The sequence below is a fragment of the Gobio gobio genome, assembly GCF_949357685.1.
Source record: "Gobio gobio genome assembly, chromosome: 16".
In the NCBI taxonomy this organism is placed as follows: Eukaryota; Metazoa; Chordata; class Actinopteri; order Cypriniformes; family Gobionidae; genus Gobio; species Gobio gobio.
The window spans coordinates 20,276,954-20,303,245 of NC_137109.1; positions in this window are offsets into that span (position 1 = coordinate 20,276,954).

The window sequence follows — 26,292 nt, forward strand, 5'->3', positions numbered from 1 at the left end:
CCTACCTACCTACCTACCTACCTACCTACCTACCTACCTACCTACCTACCTACCTACCTACCTACCTACCTACCTACCTACCTACCTACCTACCTACCTACCTACCTACCTACCTACCTACCTACCTACCTACCTACCTACCTACCTACCTACCTACCTACCTACCTACCTACCTACCTACCTACCTACCTACCTACCTACCTACCTACCTACCTACCTACCTACCTACCTACCTACCTATCTATCTATCTATCTATCTATCTATCTACCTATCTATCTAGCACTAGGCATGCAGATGCTACAAACGTTTGTGAAAGAATGGGTCGCTCTCAGGAGCTCAGAGAATTCAAGCGTGGTACCGTGATCGGTTGCCACCAGTGTTGGGTGTAACTAGTTATTAGTTTATTAGTTATTAATTAAGTAATTTGTTACTGTAATTTAATTTATTTTTCTGAAAAAGTAAAGTAAGGGATTACTCTTTTTTTTCTGTAATTGAATTACAGTTACTTCTGATGTAATTGAACTAAATACTAAATACAATTCTGTCAGGTCCATTAAGTCAAGAACACACATGACAATAAAAATGATTTAGACATTTTTATTGAATAAATTCCAATCAGTTGATGAATTCTGAATTAAATTTGTCTTTGGCGGTATGGCTCTGTTCAGGGAGTCCTCGGACCTTTCATGAGTACCATGAAATAGCAGAGAGTCAGAGGACAGCAGCAGCATTAGGGAATGCTCACACAGTTTAGGACTGGGAGAGCTTAACTATTCCCCCCCGAACAAAACCACACCTGGCAATCCTCTTGAGAATAAAACAAGAGGATAGAATTAGACTATTAAAATGCTTAGACATCTTATGAATGAATTACGAATTAGTGGCAATATGGTTCTGTTCAGATGAGTCTCCTGACCTTTCACGAGCACCATGAAATAGCATTGAGTCAGGGGACAGCAGCAGCATTAGTGGACGCTCACATGAATTAGGACTAGGGGAGCTGAACTATTCCCCCTCAACAGACCATACCAGGCAATCCTCCCTGGCTCTTCCAGCTAATTGAAGAGACAGCAGAGGATACACGCAATTTCATCTATGTGAAGCTAGCAGGAGGAATGTAGCTACAGTTATTGATACGAGTAAATAAATAGTAAATAGGTGATATGGCTCTGTTCTAAATTCCCCTTCATTATCATAGGGAGCTCCATGAAATCCAAAACAGGGAACAGCAGCAGCTTCTAGGGGCAATCATCCTGTTTTATAGACTAGAGAGTAACATAAATCCCCCCAAAAGACCATACCAGCAATCCTCCCTGGCTCTTCCATCTAAATCGAAGAGCCAAGGAGGATCCAAAAGAGTGTTTCGAGAGAAGGCAATCTAACTGAATTTAATTGTAAAGATCCAATCGATCTACGTGAAGCTAGCATGATGAATGTAACCAGCTAATGATAGAAGTAATTTATATTTATATTTATCGACAGCTACTGTATATAATACTAAATTTATAAGCTATAATATAAAATTTCTCATGCCACGATCAGAGAGCAGCACTCATAGCTTTTCTAATGGATGGCTCGAGCATCGGGCCAGATAAAACGTTTATAAGCAGCTGAAGACAATCGCATGAATGGCCTTCAAATGTAGAGACAGGAGTGGAGGAAGCTGCAGTTGTAGCAGCCTCTATGCACAGAGAATGAGCCGTATAACGCTCTGAGGGAAGCTTGCAGTATGCATAGCGGCGGAGACAGGAGGCAAGCCAGGCTCTGGACACCAGCTTTCCCTACTCCAAGGCAAATAATGGATCCTGCTGACCAGCTTGTGGATGACTCACAGGTAGGCTAACATAGATGACATAAAAGCAGAGTCCGATTCAGAGATAAAACGCCGTTCATCCCCTTTCCTATCAGTTTAGTGTGCTTAGAATTATGCTGAAGTGCTAGGAATAAATTGATACATAAGAAATGTGAGGTCATGTGACCGGGAGTAAAACGTATCTTACGCAATATATCAGGATAAGGCCTTGTGTATGGTTCAATGATTTGATAAAGCAGACTGCACAAAATGCATAGTGATAAAGCAAAGGAAAACCAATAAATTCTTATCCTGGTTGCAAAGCAGCGAGCAGCAAGTAGTAAGAGCGAATGGAATCAGCTTTAAATAGGCGCCCTGCTTTGGCGCCGTCTTGACTACTTGGCCTGCCAGAACTGACACTGACGCTCAATTTATATATAATACAATAGTGGAATTAACAAAAAAATGTAAAGTCTAATTTATGTATCCTCCTAACATTTGTAATACTTTGGTCAATTTATAAGAATAATTTATGTAGTTTTATATTATTTATTTGAATTAATTAAAAGAGCCATTTCATGTCTATCCTTGAATCGCTTAACTAGTTGAGGTTGATATATAGGATTTGGAAAGTTTTTGTTAAACTTTTTGGAGAGAGTAACTTGTACAGTAATCTAATTACACTATTGAAGATGTAATTAGTAACTAGTAATGGATTACTTTTTTAGAGTAACTTACCCAACACTGGTTGCCACTTGTGCAATAAGTCCATTCGTGAAATTTCCTCATTACTAAATATTCCACGGTCAACTCTTAGTCGTATTATAATAAAGTGGAAGCAATTGTGAACAACAGAAACTCGGCCACGAAATGGTAGGCCACGTAAAATCACAGAGCGGGGTAAACGCATGCTGAGGCACACAGTGCGCAGAAGTCGAAATTTTTCTGCAGAGTCAATATCTACAGACCTCCACACTTTGTGTGGCCTTCAGATTAGCTCAAGAACAGTGCGTAGAGAGCTTCATGGAATGGGTTTCCATGGCCGAGCAGCTGCATCCAAGCCTTATATCACAAAGTGCAATGCAAAGTGTCGGATGCAGTGGGGTAAAGCGCACCGCCACTGGACTCTAGAGCTGTGGAGACGTGTTCTCTGGAGTGACCAATCGCGCTTCTCTGTCTGGCAATCCGATGGACGAATCTGGGTTTGGCGGTTGCCAGGAGAACGGTACTTGCCTGACTGCATTGTGACAAGTGTAAAGTTTGGGGGAGGAGGGATTATGGTGTGGGGTTGTTTATCAGGGGAACCCTTAATGCTTCAGCATACCAAGACATTTTGGACAATTTCATGCTCCCAACTTTGTGGGAACAGTTTGGGGACGGCCCCTTCCTGTTCCAACATGACTGCGCACCAGTGCACAAAGCAAGGTCCCTCCATAAAGACATGGATGAGCGAGTTTGGTGTGAAGGAACTTAGAGTCCTGACCTCAACCCGATAGAACACCTTTGGGATGAATTAGAGCGGAGACTGCGAGCCAGGCCTTCTCGTCCAGCATCAGTGCCTGACCTCACAAATGCGCTTCTAGAAGAATGGTCAAAAAATCGATCTAACTATCCTGTCAAGTAGCTACATAATAAGCATAACATGCAAACATTCATTATCAGAAAATAAATATAATATGTGTCAGGATCCTGATTTTGTTAAAGACCATTAAGATTATTGGAATTGTGACATTACTTCTCATTAGTGTAATACACATAATTTAAATTGCAAACTGTTGATATGTCAGGGTAGCATTGTATGGAATGAATAATGTAATACAATTATTTAATTATAGTAATATTTCTATGGAATATTGTTATTATATTCTATATATGTATGTATTTATTTATTTATTTATTCATCTACCACTGAGAATAGTGACACATTGCGGTACTTATAAAATTGGGCTTAATTGTCATAAAAATAATGTGACTATGCAAAACAAATCGTAATGGCCTTTAAAAATGAAAATTTTCTTTATGCAAGATATACTCTTCTTTTTCTTTTGTGAGACTTACACTTATATTTTCATAACTAACGCTACAGAGCCTTACAGATGGGCGAACCGTGGGTTTTAAAACCGAAAGCGCTGGCATTAGGCATCACGGAGTATTTTTACTCTCGTCAGCAGGAGAGGTGGCAGAGGCAGACTGGCAGTGAGAGTAGAAGGAAAACAGCACTAATGGTCTCAATGTGTCAACAGGTTTTCGCCAAGGACTCCATCTGCAGCCACACACACACTCTCACACAAGCGCATGGTTGAGCGTGTAACTCCACACACATAGCTCTACCCAAAGAAATCTTCAGGAGGAATTTACACTCCACACACTAGATAATTAATCCTAATCTGTTTATTTTTGAATCTCTGTTGTGCCTACAGTGGTTTAAATGAGTCTGCTGTATACACATCACTGCACGCTTGTCAATGTTGTGTATAGTATAAACCAGGTCGGAGCCGTACTCAGAACTTGTATTCCGAATTTCACAAAAGAAAAAGTAATGCCCCCCCCCCCCTCCACCCCTCCAGAGAGCAGTTAAAAGGTGGCAATATGAGAGAGATTATTGTGGTGTTACACTTAAAGCAAAGCTACTTATCTTAATACCGCTGCCATCTGAAGCTGCACCAAAATATCATTTCAATCACATGCCAAAAATAAGTGGCGGACTTGAAAATGTAGCACAAATGAACACAGCAAATATTCCAAAACTTATCTGAGCAAGGCAAAGATAAAAAAAACAGAACTTTTGTTTATCTCAAGTCTCATCGCCTATCCCCCATAATCCTCTCTCTCTCTCTCTCTCTCTCTCTCTCTTTCTCTCGTTCTCTCTTCAGGCAGCCCAACCCCATTCCTATTAAACCCTTTAATTAAGAAAACAGGCTTTGAATTCAACTGTGCTCCGGATGCCATGTTGGGGAACATTCAAAACTCCCCTTTCCAGCGCCATATCTCTTTCCCATTCCATACGTTTTTTTCTTTCTTTCTCTCATGCCCTGAGCCCCCTTCACTCTCTTTCATTCTCTCGCTCCGTCTGCACACTTCCACTATCAAAGACATGATAATTAGTCACAGAGGTTCATCTGGAATCTATTATACTCCTTTTCTTTAATTAATTGTGCATTATAATTATAGAGGCGCTCCACGTCGCGCTCTGTATCATGCACTCGTGCGCCCGCATGCATGCTTGCAACTTTGAAGCGTACTCTGAAAATGCCACATAGATAAAAGCCGGCAAGTGTCAAAAAGCAAGCAAACTTTTTCTTCCCTCCTCTCTCCTGCACTTTCCCTCTCCTCTTCCCTTCTCTGCGGCGTGCGTCTTTTCATGCCATTTGTAGCGACCTAATGAGGACATTTCTGTCAAAAAAATCAATCAAAGCCTCGGCTGGGAGCGTGTTATAAGTCACAGGTATCTGAGGTGCCTCTTTTCCGGGCGGATGAATAATAATAAAAATAAAATAAAATAAATAAATAAGGAGTGTGTTTAATTCTGTGACACGGGGGGCTGCTGGCGAGGAGGGGGGGGGGACTGGGGGTTGAAAGAGGACATGCTGGGGAACAGAAGCTGGTTGGATTCCCTAATCTCTGAGATGGCATAAAGCGAACATGCCAAACACCTTCAAATTGTAAAGAGAAAAGTGTGACTCATTTTATCCCCCCTTCCCGCCATTTCTTTTTTAGCTCCATTAAAGGGCTTTAAGACAAAGTGTTTGTGCATGTAACAAACATACGGAAGAGATGCGCAGCGACGGGCAGACCTCCAGCATACCCAGAATGCCTCGCTCCATGCGCATTTTAACTTATCTCCCGCAAACAAAGATGGATGTGTCTCAGCGCTTATTAAAACCATGCTTTTTAAGCTCTTGCATGCCTTGTTTTGAAAAGCAAATCTCTTTATGCTACAGATTGACAGAGCAAACGCGAGAGAAAACACATGTAAGGGAGAAGAAAAATTCTCATTTAACTTCAGCATCGTGCACATGATTACTTGTTTTAATGCGGACGCTTTGAGCTCGAGCAGGATCCTGGGTTGCCTCTCTTGTAGGGCTTAGCACTGTTTTCTCTCAAAGGGGTGCTGATCTCTTAATTATTTAGCAGGCTTGTCCCTCTCTGATCAAACAATGGCATGACAGAATGTTTCCACACGAGCTGAAAGTGGCTTATAATCTCGCCGGTTCCGAACCGGAGTGAAAAGGGATGAAATCCAGCCCTGGCAGGTGGCCGATTGTTAGCGCACTCAGAAGGTGGAAAACAGTTTGGCTCCAGCACATCCGCATTATGAAAATGATGCAGAGGAAATTGAAAAGACACTTCACAATGAGAAGTCCCCGAGGACACCGCTAACATAATATCAACATAATGTTGATATTTAATTTATTAAATTAAAGCAATGAAATAGCGGATATTGCATGAAGTACAGGGTCACACAGTGCAATCTCGCTTTCCAAATGAAGAAGGCTTAATTATTTATCATAAAGGGCAATAGAGAATACTGAGGTCTAAATGTGCTGCGCTGAATAGTTTGAGTAAATTATTCTATAATTGCACTAAATTATAGCTTAGTACATAAGGGCTTATGAAAAAAATGTTAAATTAGTCGTATCACTGTTAAACATAATGTGAAGAAGCAAAAAAAGGACATTTGCTGTGAAAAATAAGTGGCATATTATTTTTCACAACCACTATTTTCCCGCTAATTCGTTTGAAAGATTTGGGTAAAATGATCTGAAATATTCTGGAAGTAGGTATTCATTTTAAACTACATAAAGCAAAATATTTATAAGAAATGTTAGATTTTGAAATGGTCTTTGCTCATGTACAAGTTGTTATGTTGCAAGGATATTGCAAAGGTGTTTTGTCTTGTTTTTTGCATGTTGCTAAGTCCCAATTCACCTATTATCCCTAAAAGTATGTACTGTTTTTATGAAGAAAAAGTACATACTGTTGAGTGTGTAGCAGAATATTAGGTAAGCTTTGAAAGAGTTTCTTTCTTCTGTTGAACATTAAAAGTGGGGTAGGTAAGAATGATCTAAAACACTTTTGTCCAAATTTGTTTAAACTTTCTTTATATGTCAATACATAATTAATATTGAAGTACTCTGAAAAAGAGAGTATAAAAATCGAGTGACTCTAGACTTTTTAATCTGCAATAAAACCGCTCATTATTTTCGTTCGGGCCGAAACAAGTGATTGGCTTGGGCGACTGTCACTCTCTCTCGCTACCATGGCTACCGCCGCTTTTGCTCCAGGATCTGCCCACATGCGCGCGCCCCAGTGTTGCCAAGTCGGGCTATTTCAAACACTGTTGCCGCGGGCTGTTTTTCATGTCCGCGGGTTGAAGCGACCCCAATTATGTGATATTTTGCCCCGGGATTTGCGAATTTTAGCAGGCAGCCCTACCAAAAAGACACATATTTTACCCCCCAAATGCGATTTTTACCGGAGAAACACGATTGGGCTTGTTTTGGGCTAGTTTTGAGTAGCAATTGGGCGGATTTTGTTGTGAAAACCTGGCAACCCTGGCGCACCCGTTTGATTTGAGTTCAAGAGGCTGTATTTCTGCTGGACATGTAATCTTTCATTTTGATTATACATTTTTTTGGTTTATGTTTTCATGAAGCATGTCTCACTAGCACACGTAGCTGCCTAATATAGCTAACATAACATTACTTAGCATAAAGTTACAATGTTATACACCTAGCGAGCCATTAGTAGAGATGATAAATACTCAATATGCTTAGGTCAAGTTGATCGCTGTCGTGTTGAATTTCGCAAAATGTAACTTTAGATAACAAAATGCATGTGTAAAAGCTGGTACACCGCATCCAGGAACTTTTTTTAGAACTAAGTTAGCTTTAGCTACTACCCTCTGTCTAAACTCTTTTACCATGTTCACCGGGAACTTTACCTGCACGTTTATTTCGGGCCCTTGGTTTGTTTTTATAAACTCTACCAATGTTTATGTTGATGTTTTTATCTTGTATCTGTGTGTGTCGTAGACACTGTGTTGTGTGTGTATTTTAAACTTTACCAGTATCGTTATTCTAGCTTGAGAGTGAGTACTAAAATACATCTTATTTGTTTATATTCATAATGATAAAGTTAGATTTTTTATTACATGTGATTCTGACATGATGTCACTACATGCACTTCTTCTCCGCTCGCCTCAGGTAAATAATGCGTCTTTCAGCTGATCGTGGTCGGCGTAGCGCGTTCATGTGTTTTGGGGGCGTGGCTTTGGAAAGAGCCCAGAAGGGAGAAGGTGGAGTGAATGGAAATAATGAGCTGTCTTTAAACAGTCGTGAGAGGTCTACAGACACTCAATTTTTATACTTTCTTTTTCTGAGTACTTACATTTTAATTATGTATTGATATATAAAGAAAGTTTAAACAAATTTGGAAAAAAATTTTTTAACCAAATCCTACCTACCCTACCTTTAAGGAATCTATTTTGAAGAATATGGGTAAACAAACAGTTCCTAATGCCCATTGACTACTACAGTATAGGGAAAAGTCAATGGGGTCCATCAACTGTTTGGTTACCCACATTCTTCAAAATATCTTCAAAGAAGAAATTCATACATGTTTGAAACAATTTGAGGGTGAGTAAATGATGGCAGAATTTAAATTTTTGGGTGAACTATCCCTTTAACTGTTGGTCTTGCCAATCCACAATGCTTGTAGTTTTTAATACTTTTTATTTGTGTCTGTAGTTCTAATCAAATTCTTGCAATATAAGCCTTTATAATGTGCACAGATCTGCACTTCGGATTCTAACCGGAAAAGAGGACCATCCGGGTATCTTTGGAATACTCAACATACTACGATTCGGGACACACTAATTCTAATTTCAAATACTATTTAGGACAGAAAGTATGCGAACTGGGACACAGCATATGACATTCTTGTCTCTAGATGGCTCGGGTTTCTCCTTAAGTGCATTTCTTATTTCGTTCATCATCAGTCATGTGAAAATCATTGATCGAACTGCTTTGACAAGCCACATGATTAGAGATATCATGATGCAGGACAAATTATGCCACTAAATTCAATATTTCAGATTAGGGTTTGTTCAAATCCTTAACCGTGTACGTTGTAACAAAAAGTTGTAACTAAGGGTGTGTTCACACTTGGCATGTTTGGTTCAATTACCAAACAAGGACCAATGACATGTATAAAAACCAAAAACAGGACATGAGAACCGCATCTCCTTGCAGCAGATCTTCATTTGTGTGTGATGGAGGGATTCCTGCTTCCTTTTGACTCCTTTACACATTTTATAAGCTCTTCACGAGTTCTCAGCTGGTCATAATACCATCATATGTAAGCTACGAACAAACAAGGAGCGCATTTATCCCAGCACACTGTTCTGGATGTTCGGTAAGATCCGTCGCAAAATAGGCAATACGCCATAAAAGCCAACCAATCAGGTCGTCAACGTATACCTTTGCCTTTAGGTTCGGTGATAAAAATCCCAATCTGAACGCAAACCGGACCAAGATTAAAACATTTTTTTGGTCCGGACCAAACAAACCGAACTGTGTGAACGCACCCTAATGATTGGAGTATGTTTTTACAAGAAAATACTATTTTAGTTCAGTTACCAAATAATTAGGAATTCCTTCTGAAGGATTTGGTAATACTTTAGTCATTTCAGGGTTACCACGACCTTCATTTTAGAATTAATTACACATTATGCATTATTCATGTTAATTACAAATCTGTATAGTAGTTCTTAGTAGTCCTCTGGGAGATATGAAAAATATAGAAGTTATTGATTAGCTAATATTATAAATTGAAGCTTACTGTATTATAGTGTGTAGTATGTAGTATTGTATTGTGTGTGAGAGACAGAGAGAGAGAGAGAGAGAGAGAGAGAGAGAGAGAGAGAGAGAGAGAGAGAGAGAGAGAGAGAGATTTAGTGAGTGAGCGAGCGTATAACCTGCATTTTGATACAGCATTTTCCTTCAGGTCAGTCCCTCCTATGTTCATAATAAAAATCAGTTTGAATGTTTGCTGCAATATCTTGTCCTTTGGCCCGTTCACACACCTAGGACAATAGCCCAACTGTAAAGATAACGCTAAAAATATAGTTCTAAAAATCGTTCTCAATTTTATAGAATAGCAGCGTTCACACCACAGCTATAACGATAACTGAAACGATATCATTGGAATCATTTTCAGAATGATTTTATCCAGCTGATGAATGGTATAAACATTGACAGCCAATCAGAATCCACCCTGCTGTAACAAACTCAAGCATTTAAAACGGCAGACAAGCACGCGCTTAGAAAAAAACTGAACATTATCGTCTGCTGGTGTGAACGGGCCTTAACAGTTAAAGGATTAGTTCACCCCAAAATGAAAATTTCCTGATAATTTACTCACTCCGATCACATCCAAGATGTTCATGTCGTTCTTTCTTCAGTCGAAAAGAAATTAAGTATTTTGAAGAAAACAATCCAAGGTTTTTCATCATATAAGAGTTTTCAGCCAAAATGCTGAAGGTCCAAATCAATGCAGTTTCAACCTTATTACCTTATTTAACCTAAATTATTCATCTTGTGCAGCTCTGAGAGGTGCTAAGGATGACGTAATCACGTCGGAACGGTCACGCAGGCGTAGACAGAAGTACCGCTCTTTAGCAAAAAAAACTTCAAAATTATGGATATATCGTTGTTTTACCTTTTTTTGCAGAAGGGCGTTTGTATTAGTCTTCACACGAGCGATTTGTAAACACGGGGGCGGTACTTCTGCCTACGTCTATTGTGACCATTCCGACGTGATTACGTCATCCTTAGAGCCTTGCAGAGCTGCACAAGATGAACAATTTAGGTTTAAAAGTATATTCATTTTTTTTTTTTTTTTTTTAAATGGCCGATGGTTTCGCTAGATAAGACCCTATTCCTCATCTGGGATCACGCAGAACCTCTGGAATCCATCGAAGCGCTTTGAAACTGCATTGATTTGGACCTTCAGGATTTTGGTTGCAACTGAAAACTATTATATGACGAAAAACCCTGGAACTTTTTTTTCAAAATAATTCATGTCTTTTCGACTGAAGAAAGAAAGACATGAACATCTTGGATGAGATAGGGGTGAGTAAATTATCAGGAAATTTTCATTTTGGGGTGAACTAATCCTTTAAGGGGTTTTCCCATGTCCTGACACTGACAGCGCTAGTCAAAGCATTTGTCAGTTGCGTTTTGCTCCGTGTTCAGTCCTTTCAATATAAAAGTCTTCGCTACTGTCTGACTGTGCGTTCACACCGCCGCCGGCGAGATCGTCAAACTTTGCTCTGGCCGCCCTGCCATCAACGCTGTAGAAAGATTCGTGGACGCCCTGCCGCTCTGACGTAGATCGAATGCTTGGTCTTTTTTAAAACTTTATTTAAAGATTGTTTGCGCAGACTGACCACAGGTAGGGTATAACCGTATAATATAACCTCATGAAATCATTTAAATGTGAAAGTAAAAAAATGCAGATCGATGGAAAGAACTTAACAATTATAGTTACATGTTTGCTAACGAAATAAACAAATTAAAAGCCATTTGTGTGGTGTATAAATAATGTTGCGCGTCTTCTTATCAAACCTGCCGCACAAGCAGTGACCAACCTCTCCTCTATTTTGCTTGGGAACTAATGTGGTCGGAACCAAAGTTTACAGGAGAGCGTTCTCTGGAATCCTCTCAAGCGGAGCACTACTACATTCCCATTGGTTGCCGCCGAACCGCGTCAGAGCTCATTACCATAAAGTTGACCTGATTTCAACTCTCCTCAACGCCCATATCGTCCAAGACGCGGCGCGAAAATGAATGACTTGCGGCCACTTTGACGCTCTCGCCGGCGGCGGTGCGAACGCACAGTGACTCACTCATAAAGACAAAAGTCTTTTCCGCCATTTAATGGTGTACTTATGAAACTTTTGTTGCTGTTCATGCCTGGTCAAGGACTATTTTTTCCAGCGGAAGGAAGGCTTTTAGAAAGTTGCATTAATACATACTTTTTGGCTTTAATATTTGTATTATGTAAATTATGTATTATGTACTTTATTAAAGCAATAAGGCCTGTGAAGCCGTGGTTTACAGTGAATTTATAACAGCTATGGGGGTTTTAGGCACTTAAAGCTGTTATATATTCACTGTAAACCATGGAATTCTGGGGCTAATTGCTTTAGTGAACCACTACATTCAACTGAGTGCTATTACTTAATAATTTGTTAATCAGCTTCTTGTTAGTTAATAGAGTGTTAATAATATGTTACTCATTTGTTCCCGTGTCGTTATTCATTAATGACGGGACAGTAAAGTGTAGCCGAAAAAACCTTTAAAACAGTGTTGTAAAAGCCTTTGTTTTTCTCCGTCTGTGTTCCCTCATTACGGTGAGAGGCTGATGTTTGCTCAAACATATCTCCACAGCAGCACTCTCGAACCCTCTGGGTCAATTACCTAATCTTAATAACCGTAATTGCTGAGCTTGGAAAGTAGCTGAGCTATTAATTCTAGTGTGGACCACTGGAGAATCGAGGGCCGCTGCCAGACACGACATATTCAAACACACACACATAGACGCATTGATGTCAAAGCCGACGGTTAACAAACACATCAGAGAGCGAGTTTAACTACAAGACAGACCGCACACCACATTGTCATATATGAATGTTCGTTATTCATCAGCCCCCTGCCAGCGACGGGGGCTTCTTGGATAATTAGCGAGACATCGCACCCCCCCCCCCCCCCGGCCTTCTTTACTCTGGTAACAGGTCGAGCGCAGAGGAATCCCCAGCACACAGGAGAGAATCAATCGATCCCTGTGCGAGAAGATTGATCCGGGAACCATCCCACTGCCTTTAATGAAGCTGTCTGCCAGGGAATACTGCTCTCACACCATTACCCAGCAGCCCTTTCACCACAGGAGGCCCATATCAGACTACAGCCACTATGCGCATTACAATGTGAGCGAGGAAGGGGGCATCCTGCCACATCACATATTAACACACTCACACAATCATCTCAACACGACGAGGAGGGGTCGGATCCGAGCGCAGACATCGGAGGTGACCTGAAATCAATAGTTACACTAAAAATAGGCAGGAGGGAAATGTCAGCTGTCATTCTGATACTTAAGACCAATTCCTGGTGTAGTGCTGAAAAACGATCCACGCAGAGAGACTCTTCGTCAATCCTGCGTGAAAACTAGACTTGTGATCCATCACCGAAGAAGATAAAAGACTTGTGTGATTATGTACTGCAAGAGAAAATGAAGAATTACAAGTTCTTGTCAAGTAGCTGCCATAACTGTCTTTTCATTTCTCTGACTGAATCACACACCTGTTTTGACTCCGAGTTTAGCTGCAGTAATAACACTAGATACAAAACATGGAGAAATGGGCATATTTCAAGTTATTAAAGTAATTAAAACAACTTCTGTCACTCACATGAGATCCATCAATAGCAAACAACAACCATCCAATCAATTCCCCGTGGACAAAATCAAGTCCCGCCTTAAATTAGTTCTTGTCCGAGAAGCCGTTTCACTCGCATACACAATAGGGAAGAAAAGTCTATCACAACTTCTATTTCATGCCGTGAAAATAGTGATGTATTCTATAAAAGTAGCAGTTCTTTGCAATAAGTCTAAATAGTAATTAGATGCTCAGACTCAGTCCCAAGATGTCAGCGCCGTGCGCGGGCCTACGAAAGCTTCGACTCTGGTCAGTGGAAGTCAATGAAGTCGCGTCGTCCATATTTTTTTACGGTCTATGGTTAAAACATACACGTCTTTTTTAAGCTATGTAAATAGCGCTTGCCAACAAAGTGCGCTATTTGCACTTGGTGTAAATAGACGCACCGATAAAAAAAGTACGAAGTGTCTATTTACACTAAGTACAAATAGCCCGCCTTGTTGGCAGAGGCTTTTTTTTGTTGTTGAAAATATTTGAAAAGTGGAAAATAAAGTGTATAACCTGTTTAAAAATAAAGTGTTTATCAGTTAGGGTTAGGGGTCGTGTAGGGAGGGCTTTATTGTTCCAACAAGGTGGCATCCATTCAATGATTTTAATAAATATAATCTTTACACTCAATGTTATTATTTCATACCATTTAATATACAACAATGAGGTGCAAATAGTATCTGCCACTATTTATAAGTATAAATAGCATAACTACTATTTACACTTATTGCAAAGAAAATATGGCTATTTTAACATAGTGTAAATACAATCTATCGCTATTTTCACTTAGTGTAAATAGCCGCTGCCAATACAGTATTTGTACTGTTTTTATGTCCCACTAAAAATGAATGAATGAATGAATGGCATTCTATTGATACATTAGATACCATTTTAAACCAAGTAGCATTCAATTTAAGCTCTAGGACTGCACAGTATTGGAAAAAAAAACTGATATCACAATTTTTTGTGATTTATATTGTGATATGAAAAAAATAATAATAATCAAGAATCTTTCACAAGATGACTTGAATAGCTCTATTTGGAAAAATGAATAATACTTTACCAGTTCAGGGGATTTTGTAGGGTAATGTATCTACATAGGAAATAAATAATAATAAAGGGAAAAGTACAAACCATTGTAGGTTTGAAAATAATCAAATATATTTGAAAAGCATTTGCTTTACTGTTTTAACCCCCTCTATTTTTTACCACAAGGGCCATTCAGAATTCCTAAAGCCATGGAGGTGTTGATAGTGGTCAAGGCCTGTAGCCCAAGATGTGTGTACATGGAGGGTCTGCTAATTGTCACACCTTTAGTGTGGTGGGGGAAGTTGTCATCTTCTGATTGGTCAGTTTGAATGTCTAACATTTGGGTTTGTCACATGGTCAAGGAAGTGATAAAAGAAGATTGTAATGGTTTCTTGGGCTCTTCTTTTGCCTGGCCTTTCCCCTCTCTCTCTCTCTCTCTCTCTCTCTCTCTCTCTCTCTCTCTTTCTATCAGATAACACTCAACATATATTCTGGGTGGGTACGATTAATGGTATAAGATTTTATCATCTCATACATCTAACCATAAGCAGATATTGTCTTTAAACCTTTTCAATTACAAATGATGTGCCAATTAGTTTTGATTTGGCATCAACACTAATGTGCTACGTCTACCACTAATGTGCAACGCTCTCCCACATATTTTGCTATTGTAACTGCGCTTATTTCTGTCATTGGTATAAGTAGCAGTGGGTGGTAATAGACAAGAAATGTACAGTTTTCTACCATCTTTCTGTCTTTAGTCATTCGGCAACCCTAAAGCCTGAATCACTGTAGGCAAACCCCCCTTACATCATCCTTTTAGGACTGAACAATTTAGAGAAAAAAACGTGAAATGTATGTGTTCGATTCTTAAAAATATAATTCTTAAAGAGCAAACTAAAACCTTTAAACCTGAGGGTTTTAAATTATAAAACAATATATATTTTTAGATTAGTTTATAAAATGCTCTATACCTAGACAGCATATTAAGGGATCACAGGTGTGCCCTTGATCCAAAAGGCAGCTTCTAAAAAGTGTGCAGAAATGTTATACTGCAAGACACATTTAAGCAAATCTAAGGCAGAATCATGCATTCTTTACATAAAAGGATGGAGGTGTGAGAAATGTTGATTCTAAATGTACTTATTTTTTTAATTCAATAAATAAATTCATACAAAAAAATTCAATCTATGGACAATCTATGTACGATTTTACCCAATATTCGTGTTTATTTTACGCTTGTTAGAACATCATTTGTTTAGTAAATGTCGAACTGCGTTGGACTTCACTGGGAAGCGCCTTATGTGATCTGTGGAGCTGCTGACAATGATGAGCCCTCCAAATTAGTCCCATAAGGTAACATTTCAGTCCGTATACTGCCTTAGAAGGCAGCTGCTTAAGTAAGCAGTAGGCAGCAATGCAGCTCACCAGGTTTTGGAACAGAGCTAAAAAAAATTTTTTTAGATGTTTCTGTGGATTATGTTCATAGTTAATGTGATTCTTTACACCTGTGGATACTCTGCTGGACTCCTGAGTGAACTCAAGGAGAAATGACTTCATACATCTACTAAAATCAACTGGCACCAAGGTTAAAACACCACCTGGTTAAAAGTCATTGCAATAGCTCAGAGTGAAGTTAGTTCTGAGAAAGTGCATCATTTGTTTGCAGATGCACTTGATTTCTCAGAAGTGTAAAGAGTACCTGATAACTTAAAATGATTCCATTAAGAGTTACAAGTCACTAATTCCTATGCAACTTGATTAAAAATCTTAGAGTATCTGATTACTTAAGCATTTTACTTGTACTGAATGTAGATTCAAAGATGTACTAGTCCTCAACACCTAAGAGACATGCCAGTAAAAAGCAAGACACGGGTGATTTGTGAGGAGAGAATTTTGCAATAAATAAAATCCTTAATATTGCAATAAATCAAGGTCGATACAACAGCCTCTTAAACGTCTACAAACACTTAAGTCTCGGTTAAGCTCAAGTGCTCAAAAAGGGCATTACTTATAGCGATATCCTTCAAAAACGTTTCTTTAATATAATGAATAATTAAAATAATGTTAAGTAAAATTAAATAGTCAAAGGCTGTGTCCGAAATCTCTATTTCAAAATATTTATTTTGAATAAGGAATTGCTTCACGACCTGAAGCAAATCGATGCATTTGTGTAAGAAAAATATCCATATTTAAAACTTATAAAGTAAAGTTTCGGCCGATTGCCTTCCATGGAAAAAGTGTTTAAGTGCCTCTCGCAGTTCAAAATGCTTACGCGACGTCTGACAAGCGTAACTGGTAGCGTAAACATTTTGAACTGCAGGGGCACTTTCAACATATTTTCCATGAATTGAATACGGAAGGCGATCGGCCGAAACTTTACTTTATAAAGTTTTAAATATGGATATTTTTCTTACACAAATGCGTCGATTCACTTCAGAAGACCTTTATTAACCCCTCGAAGTCGTGTGGAGCACATTATTTGGCAGACAGATGCATTTTTATGGACTTCAAAAACAGAGCAACAGTCACTGCCATTATAAAGCTTGGATTAGCCAGGACTTTTTTAATATAACTCAGATTGTATTCGTCTGAAAGAAGAATGTCATATACACCTAGGATGACTTGAGGGTGAGTAAATCATGGGCTAATTTTCATTTTTGGGTGAACTAACCCTTTAAGGCCATTACATACTCCACAAGAACGGAGAAAAAAGTTTGTTCCCAATTTTGCAGCTTTTTCTTGAGCAGAACTTTTTTCTTGTGGGTGTCCAAGAACTATTGCGTGATTGGTCAGAAAGTGAGTGGGGTTAATACGAAGAAACAGACATTCGGCACCTGTTCGGCACCTGCTTTTCTTGTGAAGTATGGAATGTCCTGGGCAGAACGAACTTTGTTCTTGTTCTTGCCACCTCGAGAAAACAAACAAATTTCTTTGTTCTTGCGGAGTATGTACCAAGCTTTAGTCAAAAACATAGTCAAGAAGAGAGTAAAAGTTGCTAATATCTTTCTTACGCAAACAAAAGTAGCCAAAAAGATACTTAAGTACAGTAATAATTATATTTCCTCAAATACTTTACCTCACTGGTTATTCTGTTATCTAATGCAATATTAAGTATGGCCTAGGCTAAACTAAGTATGTTTTGGGGCCACTGTATAAAACTGAATATTTAAGGCCCTGTTTACACCTGGTGTTATGTTCACACTTCAACTCACGAAAAAAGTGTAACGCCTCTCGCAGTTCAAAACGCTTACGCTATGTCCGACGTCACCGCTCAAGAGCTGAAAACCAAGTTATGCTTTCTTCGTCAGTTGAATACGGAAGGCGGTCCGTCGGAAGCTAGATATTTTCCTTTATAACGTGTTAAATAAGGATATTGTTCTTACACAAATGAATAGATTCGCCATCGAAGGCCTTTATTAATGATTGAGATGGCCAATCAAATCAAAGTATGCGGGGTTTACGTTCTCGTTTGGCTCGTGCACAGTTTTCACACAGACGAGGGCGTCAATCTATTGCTTAATGCCATTGTGGGGACTCTATTCTTTCCGGTGAAATCACAAAACAAAATGCACAAAAACGTGTCCATGCTCTTAATATATAATCATTGAACATCTTTGATTTTAATGAAGAAAAAAAACTATATGAGGGCGGACTGGAACCTGTAACCTTTGACACGGTTTACAAAAATTCTACCACCAGACCACATAGGAATCTAGGTATTTATTCACTAATGGGAAGAATATTGAGACAAACGATACATTTGACACAAATTAATGCAAATATTATTTGTAATTAGTCCCAAAATGATTATTCCCCAACTAGAATTAGATCTAGAATTTCGTTCACTGTTCTGTTTCTTTATGCTTTATAAAAATAAATTGGTCCCCCCCAATGTTCAAGACATGGTTACGGCCTTGGTGTGTGTTAAAAATCAGTAATGGTGAGAGAACATTGTGCTTGGTACATTTTTCGTCTTCAAACTAAACTTAGGTCTCCAGTCAAAGTTTAAATCCCATCTGTCTGACTCACTTCCCATAATGTTTCCGCATTAGGTCAGTAGCGGAGAGTAGATTGTCTTTTGTGGCTGTTCGAACACATTTGTCCACATGAGCGTTTGTTTACACTACGAAAGCAATTCGAATGCGTTTTCGACTACCTCTGGAAGTGGTCGAAAGTGGACAAGCTCAAAATGTTTTAGAGCCTGTTTACACCTGTATTTAGAGTCGTCCACTCACTGGTGATCCGATCGATCAAAACACATCTTAATACCAGGTGTAAACATGGCCATAGAGATCAAGCTGCTCTTGATATACTCAGGTACAGCATACTTAAAACACAATCTAGATAAGTGTATCTCTGTATCATTGCACTATGTAACCCCCAGTCTCTCTGTGAGCCCATTTATTAGACATGTCAGTATATAATGGTGCTCTTTAGTTCTTAAGTATATAGAGTCTGTTCACAGGCTGGGGCATTTGTCATCTTAATGACAGTAATTTCCTCTTCGGTTATCTTGCCTGCTCTCGCCTCAAGTGATCCCGACACCCGATACTGACTTCGGGCCAACTCCGCTAGTGGACATCTGTCACTCTGACCTGCGTCACAACACATCTTGTCTCGTTGGAAACTCATGTCTGGCATGCGGTGACACAGGCACGTCAGCGTTAATGCCGGCATCTCGAGATTTACAAAATTACAGACACATTGACCTATTCTTTTAGCTTTAGCATCAATGTCAGTGTATGCCCGCGTCGCACCACAATGACACCGTGCTGTCAAGAGTCGTAATGAGCTGACATTGAAACGGCGGCCCTCCGTCCACTTCCAGCTGCGGCCTCCGGACATGACGTTTTAACCCTTGGAGCGGGAAGACTCCCAACATGGCTGGAGGTGGGAAGCACCGGCGTGTAAGAGAGAGAGAGAGAGAGAGAGAGAGAGAGAGAGAGAGAGAGAGAGAGAGAGAGAGAGAGAGAGAGCACGGGCGGCTAAAGCTCGGGCTGCAGCAGTTGCCATAGAGACAGATGAGGAGCGAAAGCGAAGCAAAGGCACTAAAATAAGAAATAGCCACAGGTAATCAGCGGCGAGCTGTCGCAATAATGTTGACATCTTGCTCATAACTAGTGACTGAGGCAAGAGCTGAAAAGTCAGTGTCTTATTTTGTAACGACAGGGATAGGTATAAAATTTAAGTTTGTTGGAGTTCAGGCTTGGGAAGTTTGTTGCAATGAGACTATTACAAACTATCAATGCATTAAAGAAAAGTTCACCCAAAAATGTCAATTCTGTCATCATTTACTCACCCTCATATCATTCCAAAACTGCATGTCGTTAAAAATGTAAAAATGCACATTTTCCATAAGGGTTGTGTTTAATGTCATAAATGATTGCATAACACTTTCGTGTTTAATCCAGCTTGTTATTGCCTTCCGCGTGTGCCTCCACGACGCATGCGCGAGAATATGACGTAGCGCCGGGGTTCGGGAATTCATGAAATGCACACTCTGACCCCATTTTGAGCTCTACGCCGAGACCTAAAGCACGATCAATGTAGAATCCAACAGCTGAGACACGCGCGTCTTCCTCTGATAGTAAACAAATCACTTCTGGGTCATCTGTCCGAACGCCGGATCTGCGTCATATTCTCGCGCATGCATCGTGGAGGCACACACGGAAGGCAGTAACAAGTTGGATAAAGGTGTTATTTTGATTTTTTTTGCGCACAAAAACTATTGTCGTCGCATCGTAAGATTATTGTAGAGTCACTGTGGTGAGATGGACTTTGTAACGATGTTTTGAGTGCCTTTTATCCGTCTTGGGAGTATAAGTGTACTGAATGCCAATGGAGGCCTATATGAAGCCTTTCTCAGCCATCAGCTTTCAACAAAAATATCTTCATTTGTGTTCCGAATATGAATGGAGGTCTTACGGGTCTCGAACGACGTGAGGGTGAGTAATTAATGACAGAATTTTCATTTTTGGGTGAACTAACCCTTTAATTAGCTCATATGTAAAGTTGAATAATGCTTTGTTAACAACGTATTAACTGTAAATTGTTCTCACTTTAGATTAGGTCACGGGAAAATGTCATTAATTAAGTGCTTTAAACCAACCTTTATTGGACATTTATTGCATTATTATTAAAGTTCATTAAAATGTTTATGAAAACATTAAAGGTGTGGTGTGTAATATTTATGAGGATCTATTGACAGAAATGCAATATAATATACATAACAATGTTTTCAGTGGTGTATAAAGACCTTTCATAATGAACCATTTTTATTACCTTAGAATGAGTCTCCATACACCGCGGGTCCCCTTACAGTGAAGTCGCCATTTTGTGCCATCATGTTTCTACAGTGGCCCTAAACGGACAAACTGGTCTACAGAGCGCTACTCTCTGCTGTCTCAGACCACGACATCTTTGTCCTGTGTCGGCCACTGTAGCTTCTCTATGTGCTTTGTGCTTCGAAAGGGAGGGGTGATTGCAATTCCCAACCTTACCGCTAGATGCCACTAAAAATCACACACCTTTAAGCCCAAAACTAAACATAGTCCCTATAAAACATTGAAACCCTGTGTGTGTGTGTGTGTGTGTGTGTGTGTGTGTGTGTGTGTGTGTGTGTGTGTGTGTGTGTGTGTGTGTGTGTGTGTGTGTGTGTGTGTGTGTGTGTGCGCTTAATGTATTTGTAAGCATTTTAAGGAACATTTATGTTAATGCAATTAATATCTAATAAAGGTTGGTTTAAAGAACTTAATTAACATAATTTTACGTGACCTAATCTAATGTGAAAACTATTTTTGTTAATAAGTTTTATCTAACTCTTTACATATGAGCTCATTAAACAATAATAATTTGTTAATAACAATTAATGAATAACTCACTATTCGTATATAGTATTAACTAGTATAAACTATTAACTATAAACTAATAGTTTGCAAATTATTTGTAAGTACTTTATTACACTATACTTATTGTAAAGTGTTACCATAGATTGTTTATATATACAAAAGTACAGTACCATCTAAATGCCATGATATATGAAAATGGTCATCAAACAGTGCCATGGCTTTAGCATTACTGCATCATTGTACCATCGTAGTGCTTTTTTGCAAGGGAAGAAAAAATGAGAACATATGCGGTTGCTATGGCAAATAAAACTTTTTTCATCATGAACAGCAACACAGAAAACAGAGGGATGAAATTGAGGTGAAGAGAAAGGAGGGAGAGAAAGAGAGATGGACATGAGGGAGATGTATAATATTGAGCGATGCAGTCAGGGGCACAATAAAAACAGCCCTCAGGAGAGAGCGCGGCAGTCAACAGCTCTTATGAGCCACTCAAGACACCTCAGGTGTACAGGTATTGTGTGGGCAAAACTTGTTCAATGGAGCGATGACGCTAAGTCCGTTTTAATCCACACCATTCTGAGTTAAACTGCACTTATAAATAGAGCATAATATCAGTTTACAATGCCAGCCAAAGGTTTAAAAAGCGATGGCACGTTATCCAGGAAGAGCCGTGTCGGAAAATCAGATTAATCCTCAAGCCTCATTTACATGGACAAAACCTAAACTTACAAAAGAGAGAGTGATTTTGGATCACTTATTTATAGCTCCCACCTTTGAGCAGTGTGCACTTCACTGGTGAGAGTGTGTTTGTGAGTGTTTGTGTGTTTGTGTAGATATTTGATCATGTCTGAATGGAAAAAGTAGGCGGACGCCTGAGGGTTTTGCTCTCCCTCTCTCTATTTTCCTCCACTGCTCCTTCATCCCAGAGCAGTGGTTAAGCCAGTATTATCCCGCCTTACCCGGGCTTACATTATCATTATCATCCCTGTGTACCAACACTATTGTTACCACAGGGCAGCACTCCAACATGTTAAGAAGCAAGCTTAAAATCTCTTAAAGAGCCAGTAGATTACCACCATTCAATATTTCTCAATGTTTTCATTTTCCACACTTATATTTCCGAGGCCACACTTCACTGGTGAATAGCACTTGGGTCATTCTGAGCCTGTTTATTCCTGAATGTGTTTCTGAATAAAGAAAAAAAAACACCTGCACGTTATCTCTAAGTGTTAAACTCTAGTCTGCAGCTTCCATTTGTACTTAGGGCATGAGTGATTCCTCAAATCATGTGGTTGTAGGCTACTATTACATTTCTAAGCAAAAACAAGGCCAATAGGATAAGGTGGATGAAAAACATGAGCTTAAAAAATAGACTTTATCCAATAGACTTACATTAAAGGAGAGCCAGTGATGCTTAAACCATGGGTCATTTTAAATTAGACCAGTAGGCAACCAACTAGCTTTCACTTAAACAGTTAGCAATCACCATTAATAACCATATAATAATGCAACAAAACCCACCTAGAACACACTAGTGTCCTGTTTGGTTTTGGGTTTTGGTTCACGCTTATGTTTTCATGTTTTAAAAAGTTTTCTTAGTCTAGGTTCCTGGTTTGGTCATGTGATTCCCTTGCTCCTCATGTGATCTTGCCATGTGCTTCCCTTGTCAATAGGTGTGTTGGATTTCGGCTGCGGCTGGATGTAACGGAGCATTTACACAGGGCGTCAGCGTTAACGCTTCCCATTACTTTGAATGGGTGACGTCGTACGTGTAATTGACGTCAATTGAATTCTGGGTTCTGCTGCATTGAATTACTGGCGTTGCTATCAGATCGCCTATGCAAATACCCTAGCTCAGACGCTAGCCAATTGCGTTCATGCAACACCAGAAAAGTAATGTGGCTGTTGTCATTATGACGGTCGCGTCAACAACAGCTTCAGACATATATATTGTATATATAGCCCTCATGTTACCATTTTGTCTTGCTTTGTTTGTTCGTGTAATCCCATTGTTGGGGAGTTTATGTTTGTTCATGCTTTAAGTCAAGTCATGTCATGTTAATCTCTGCCAAGTCTTTTGTTTATTTTGTATTTTGTTTAATAAACTGCACTTCAAAAAAGTGATCGAAACTTCAGTGGATATCATGACACCTAGCAACCTTTGTTGAAATGTGTTAAAACCTGTTCAGAACAGCCACTGCCAAACAACACCACTGCAAACAACTTGGCAAAATGCTAAAAAAACACTCCGCAACCACATAGCAAGCTCTGACTAAGCACCCATAACACCCTATCATTATGGCAGTGAGTTTCACATACTAAAAAAAACACACATTTTCTGTACAAATGTTTTCTATTTACTAGTTCTATACTGAAGCTTTATGCAACAGACCTTATGACTTATGACAGAAACAGGATCATGCAGAAACCGAACGCTCAGTAAATGTAGCACTTTGTACTTTCGCCTTCCCTGAACTGTATGTTGCATATCCTGCTAAGAAAAGGTTTGCAGTTTTGTTCTGAGTGGCCAGCTATCCTCAAATTAATATAGCCAGCTGCAGGTGGAGGGGAGAGAGATCAACCCTCATGCCATTTATAGCTAATATGATTTTCACCACAGAGCAGCAGGCACAAAGCACAGAGGTTAAAGAGCGTGTTTATATATGAAAAAGCACATATGCACTTAACTTTGAGCTTTTTACACCCTTTCTGGCCAAAAAATAGACATAAATTCATTGCAGCTACTGTATTTTTTCTGTGAATCTACAGCCTGCAACACTATTGTCAGGTCACCAAGGGCACGTATAAAGCTGAAAGAGAAAGTGCAACAGTAACATAACCTTAATAATAAAGGTTCTTTATTGCCGTCAATGGTTCCATTAAGAACCTTTAACATCGAATCTTTCCATTACACAAACGGTTCTTTATAGTGGAAAATGGTTTATTAGATTATTAAAATGTTAAAAAAAGACATTGTTCTTTTAAAGGCACAATATGTAAAAATTTTAGGGCCCTATCATACACACAGTGCAACGCAGCGCCAGGCGCGACACAAGTGTTTGTTAGTTTCATCCTGACGCAGTTATAATTTTTATGTCCAGCACCATATTGTTTAAATAACAAATGCACTCCCGTCCATCTGTTCTCTCATGGGCGTGCTGGTCTGAAAACAAGGTGTGTTCAGACGCATTGTTGGAGCGTTGCTATTTTGAGGAACTGAAAACGACTGCGCCATTGACCAACAAAAACCTGGTCTAAAGTCGATAGTGCAGTATTATTTGTGTTATTTAAAGGCCGTGTTAGTAATATGCGGCTATAGGCGGGTGCACAGCACTTATTACACACACAGGGATAAGAACAGAAACATTTTTAAAAAAATAAACGGTTTCCTCTCTGGAGAAGAGTTCAGTCTTTCCACTCACAAATTCCTCCATGTAAATACCAAAACCGCCATGGTGTGAGCACAATTGGCTTTTAAAGGGAAAGGGAGATGAGACTCTGATTGGATTATTGCATGTTACGCCCAAAACACACCCATGACTCAGAGACTAGGTACAACCCTTTTGGACCAGGTTCCGGGCACACCAACCATTTATCCGTCATTAAACTAACAAAAATGCGCTTCAGACCATGCGCTCAGATCATTCAAATAGGGCCCTTAGATTAAAATATCCAAAAACCACTGGAACAATGTTATATATTTTGTTGACCTGTGTACTTACATTATCCCTAAACGTTTTCAGCTATGTTTAAACCAAATCAGCTGGACTGATCAAACGGGCTGTGTCCTTGCGTCATATCCATGCTACCCTTGTTCCGTAGAAACCATGGAAACACCATGACGCTTTAATATAGTATGCGTTTTATTAGACAGACAAGCAACTGTTTGGATATACATTTATCAACAGAAAACTCATCTTTGTTATACAGCGCAACATGGTTAGTCTTATTGTTTTCTTGATTCACGGCGAGTAATGTTTTTACCATGCCTCAGAGACAACACTATAGTATAATCAGAGAGAGCTTTCTCCATCATAAAATATATTTTAAAATTAATTGCCATTTAGCAACAGTCATTTAGTCATCCTGTTTTTATTAATATGATATTCTAATATCAATCTCGATTACTGCAAAGTGAAAAAAGTCTCTCATACCAGCCACAGAGCGATATTTATAACATAAAATGAACATTACAACATAACTTTCAATACACTTGAATGTAAAATGTAAAACAGCACTGTGTTACCCCACATATGCAATGAAAAGAGCGGAAGCGGACGACAGCAGCACAAACGTAATAAAAGCTCAGAGACCACAAGTCAAGACTACAACTCCCATGATTCCACATTCATTCACAGCATCATCAAGCTACGCCTTTGTTTTGAATAAGCGACCTCTAGCGGTAAAAACGTACATACTGTGCCTTTAAGAACTGTGCACTGTAAAGGTTATTTGTGGAAACCAAAATGGTTCTTCTGTGTCACTGCAAAAAAAAAAACTTTTGGAATCTTTATTTTTAAGACAAAGTATTATTTAATAATGTTTTAGCATTTTTTATAGGACAGCAACAAGAAGCATGTGTGCTACTTACCAGGCTACATCTAAAAAATAATGAAAGCATTTTAAGATATGGGTAATTAACAAATAAAGCTTCAAAAAAGGTGTTTTTTTAATTAGTTTTGAGTCCTGAACAATTTGTTTAAACACGTTTAAGTTGTTAAATAACATGTCAAAGTGTTTAAATTAATTTTTTGACTGTTTTTTTTATGTCAGGCGGTACAACCAAATAGTTGTGTGTATATACTGTAGTTGTATCACCTGACATTGAAAGTGTACCAACCTACTTGAAATTAGCCGTTTTTACCAGTATTAGAGAGAGAGATTTACAAATCTTTTCACCCTGCCACAAGGATCAGCTGGGCTTCTCTGGATGATGCAGTATCATGTTTACTGTTATTACCTTGTCAATTCATAAAAAAAGAGTCGTGTTTGCAGTTGTGCCACCCTGACATTTGAGAATATACATATAACTGAATATACAACAGTTCTTCAAATATCTCAACAGCTTTAAAACTACTGATATTTATAAAGTTTGTAGCCATAGTATATAGTTTTTATTTTTTGTATTATT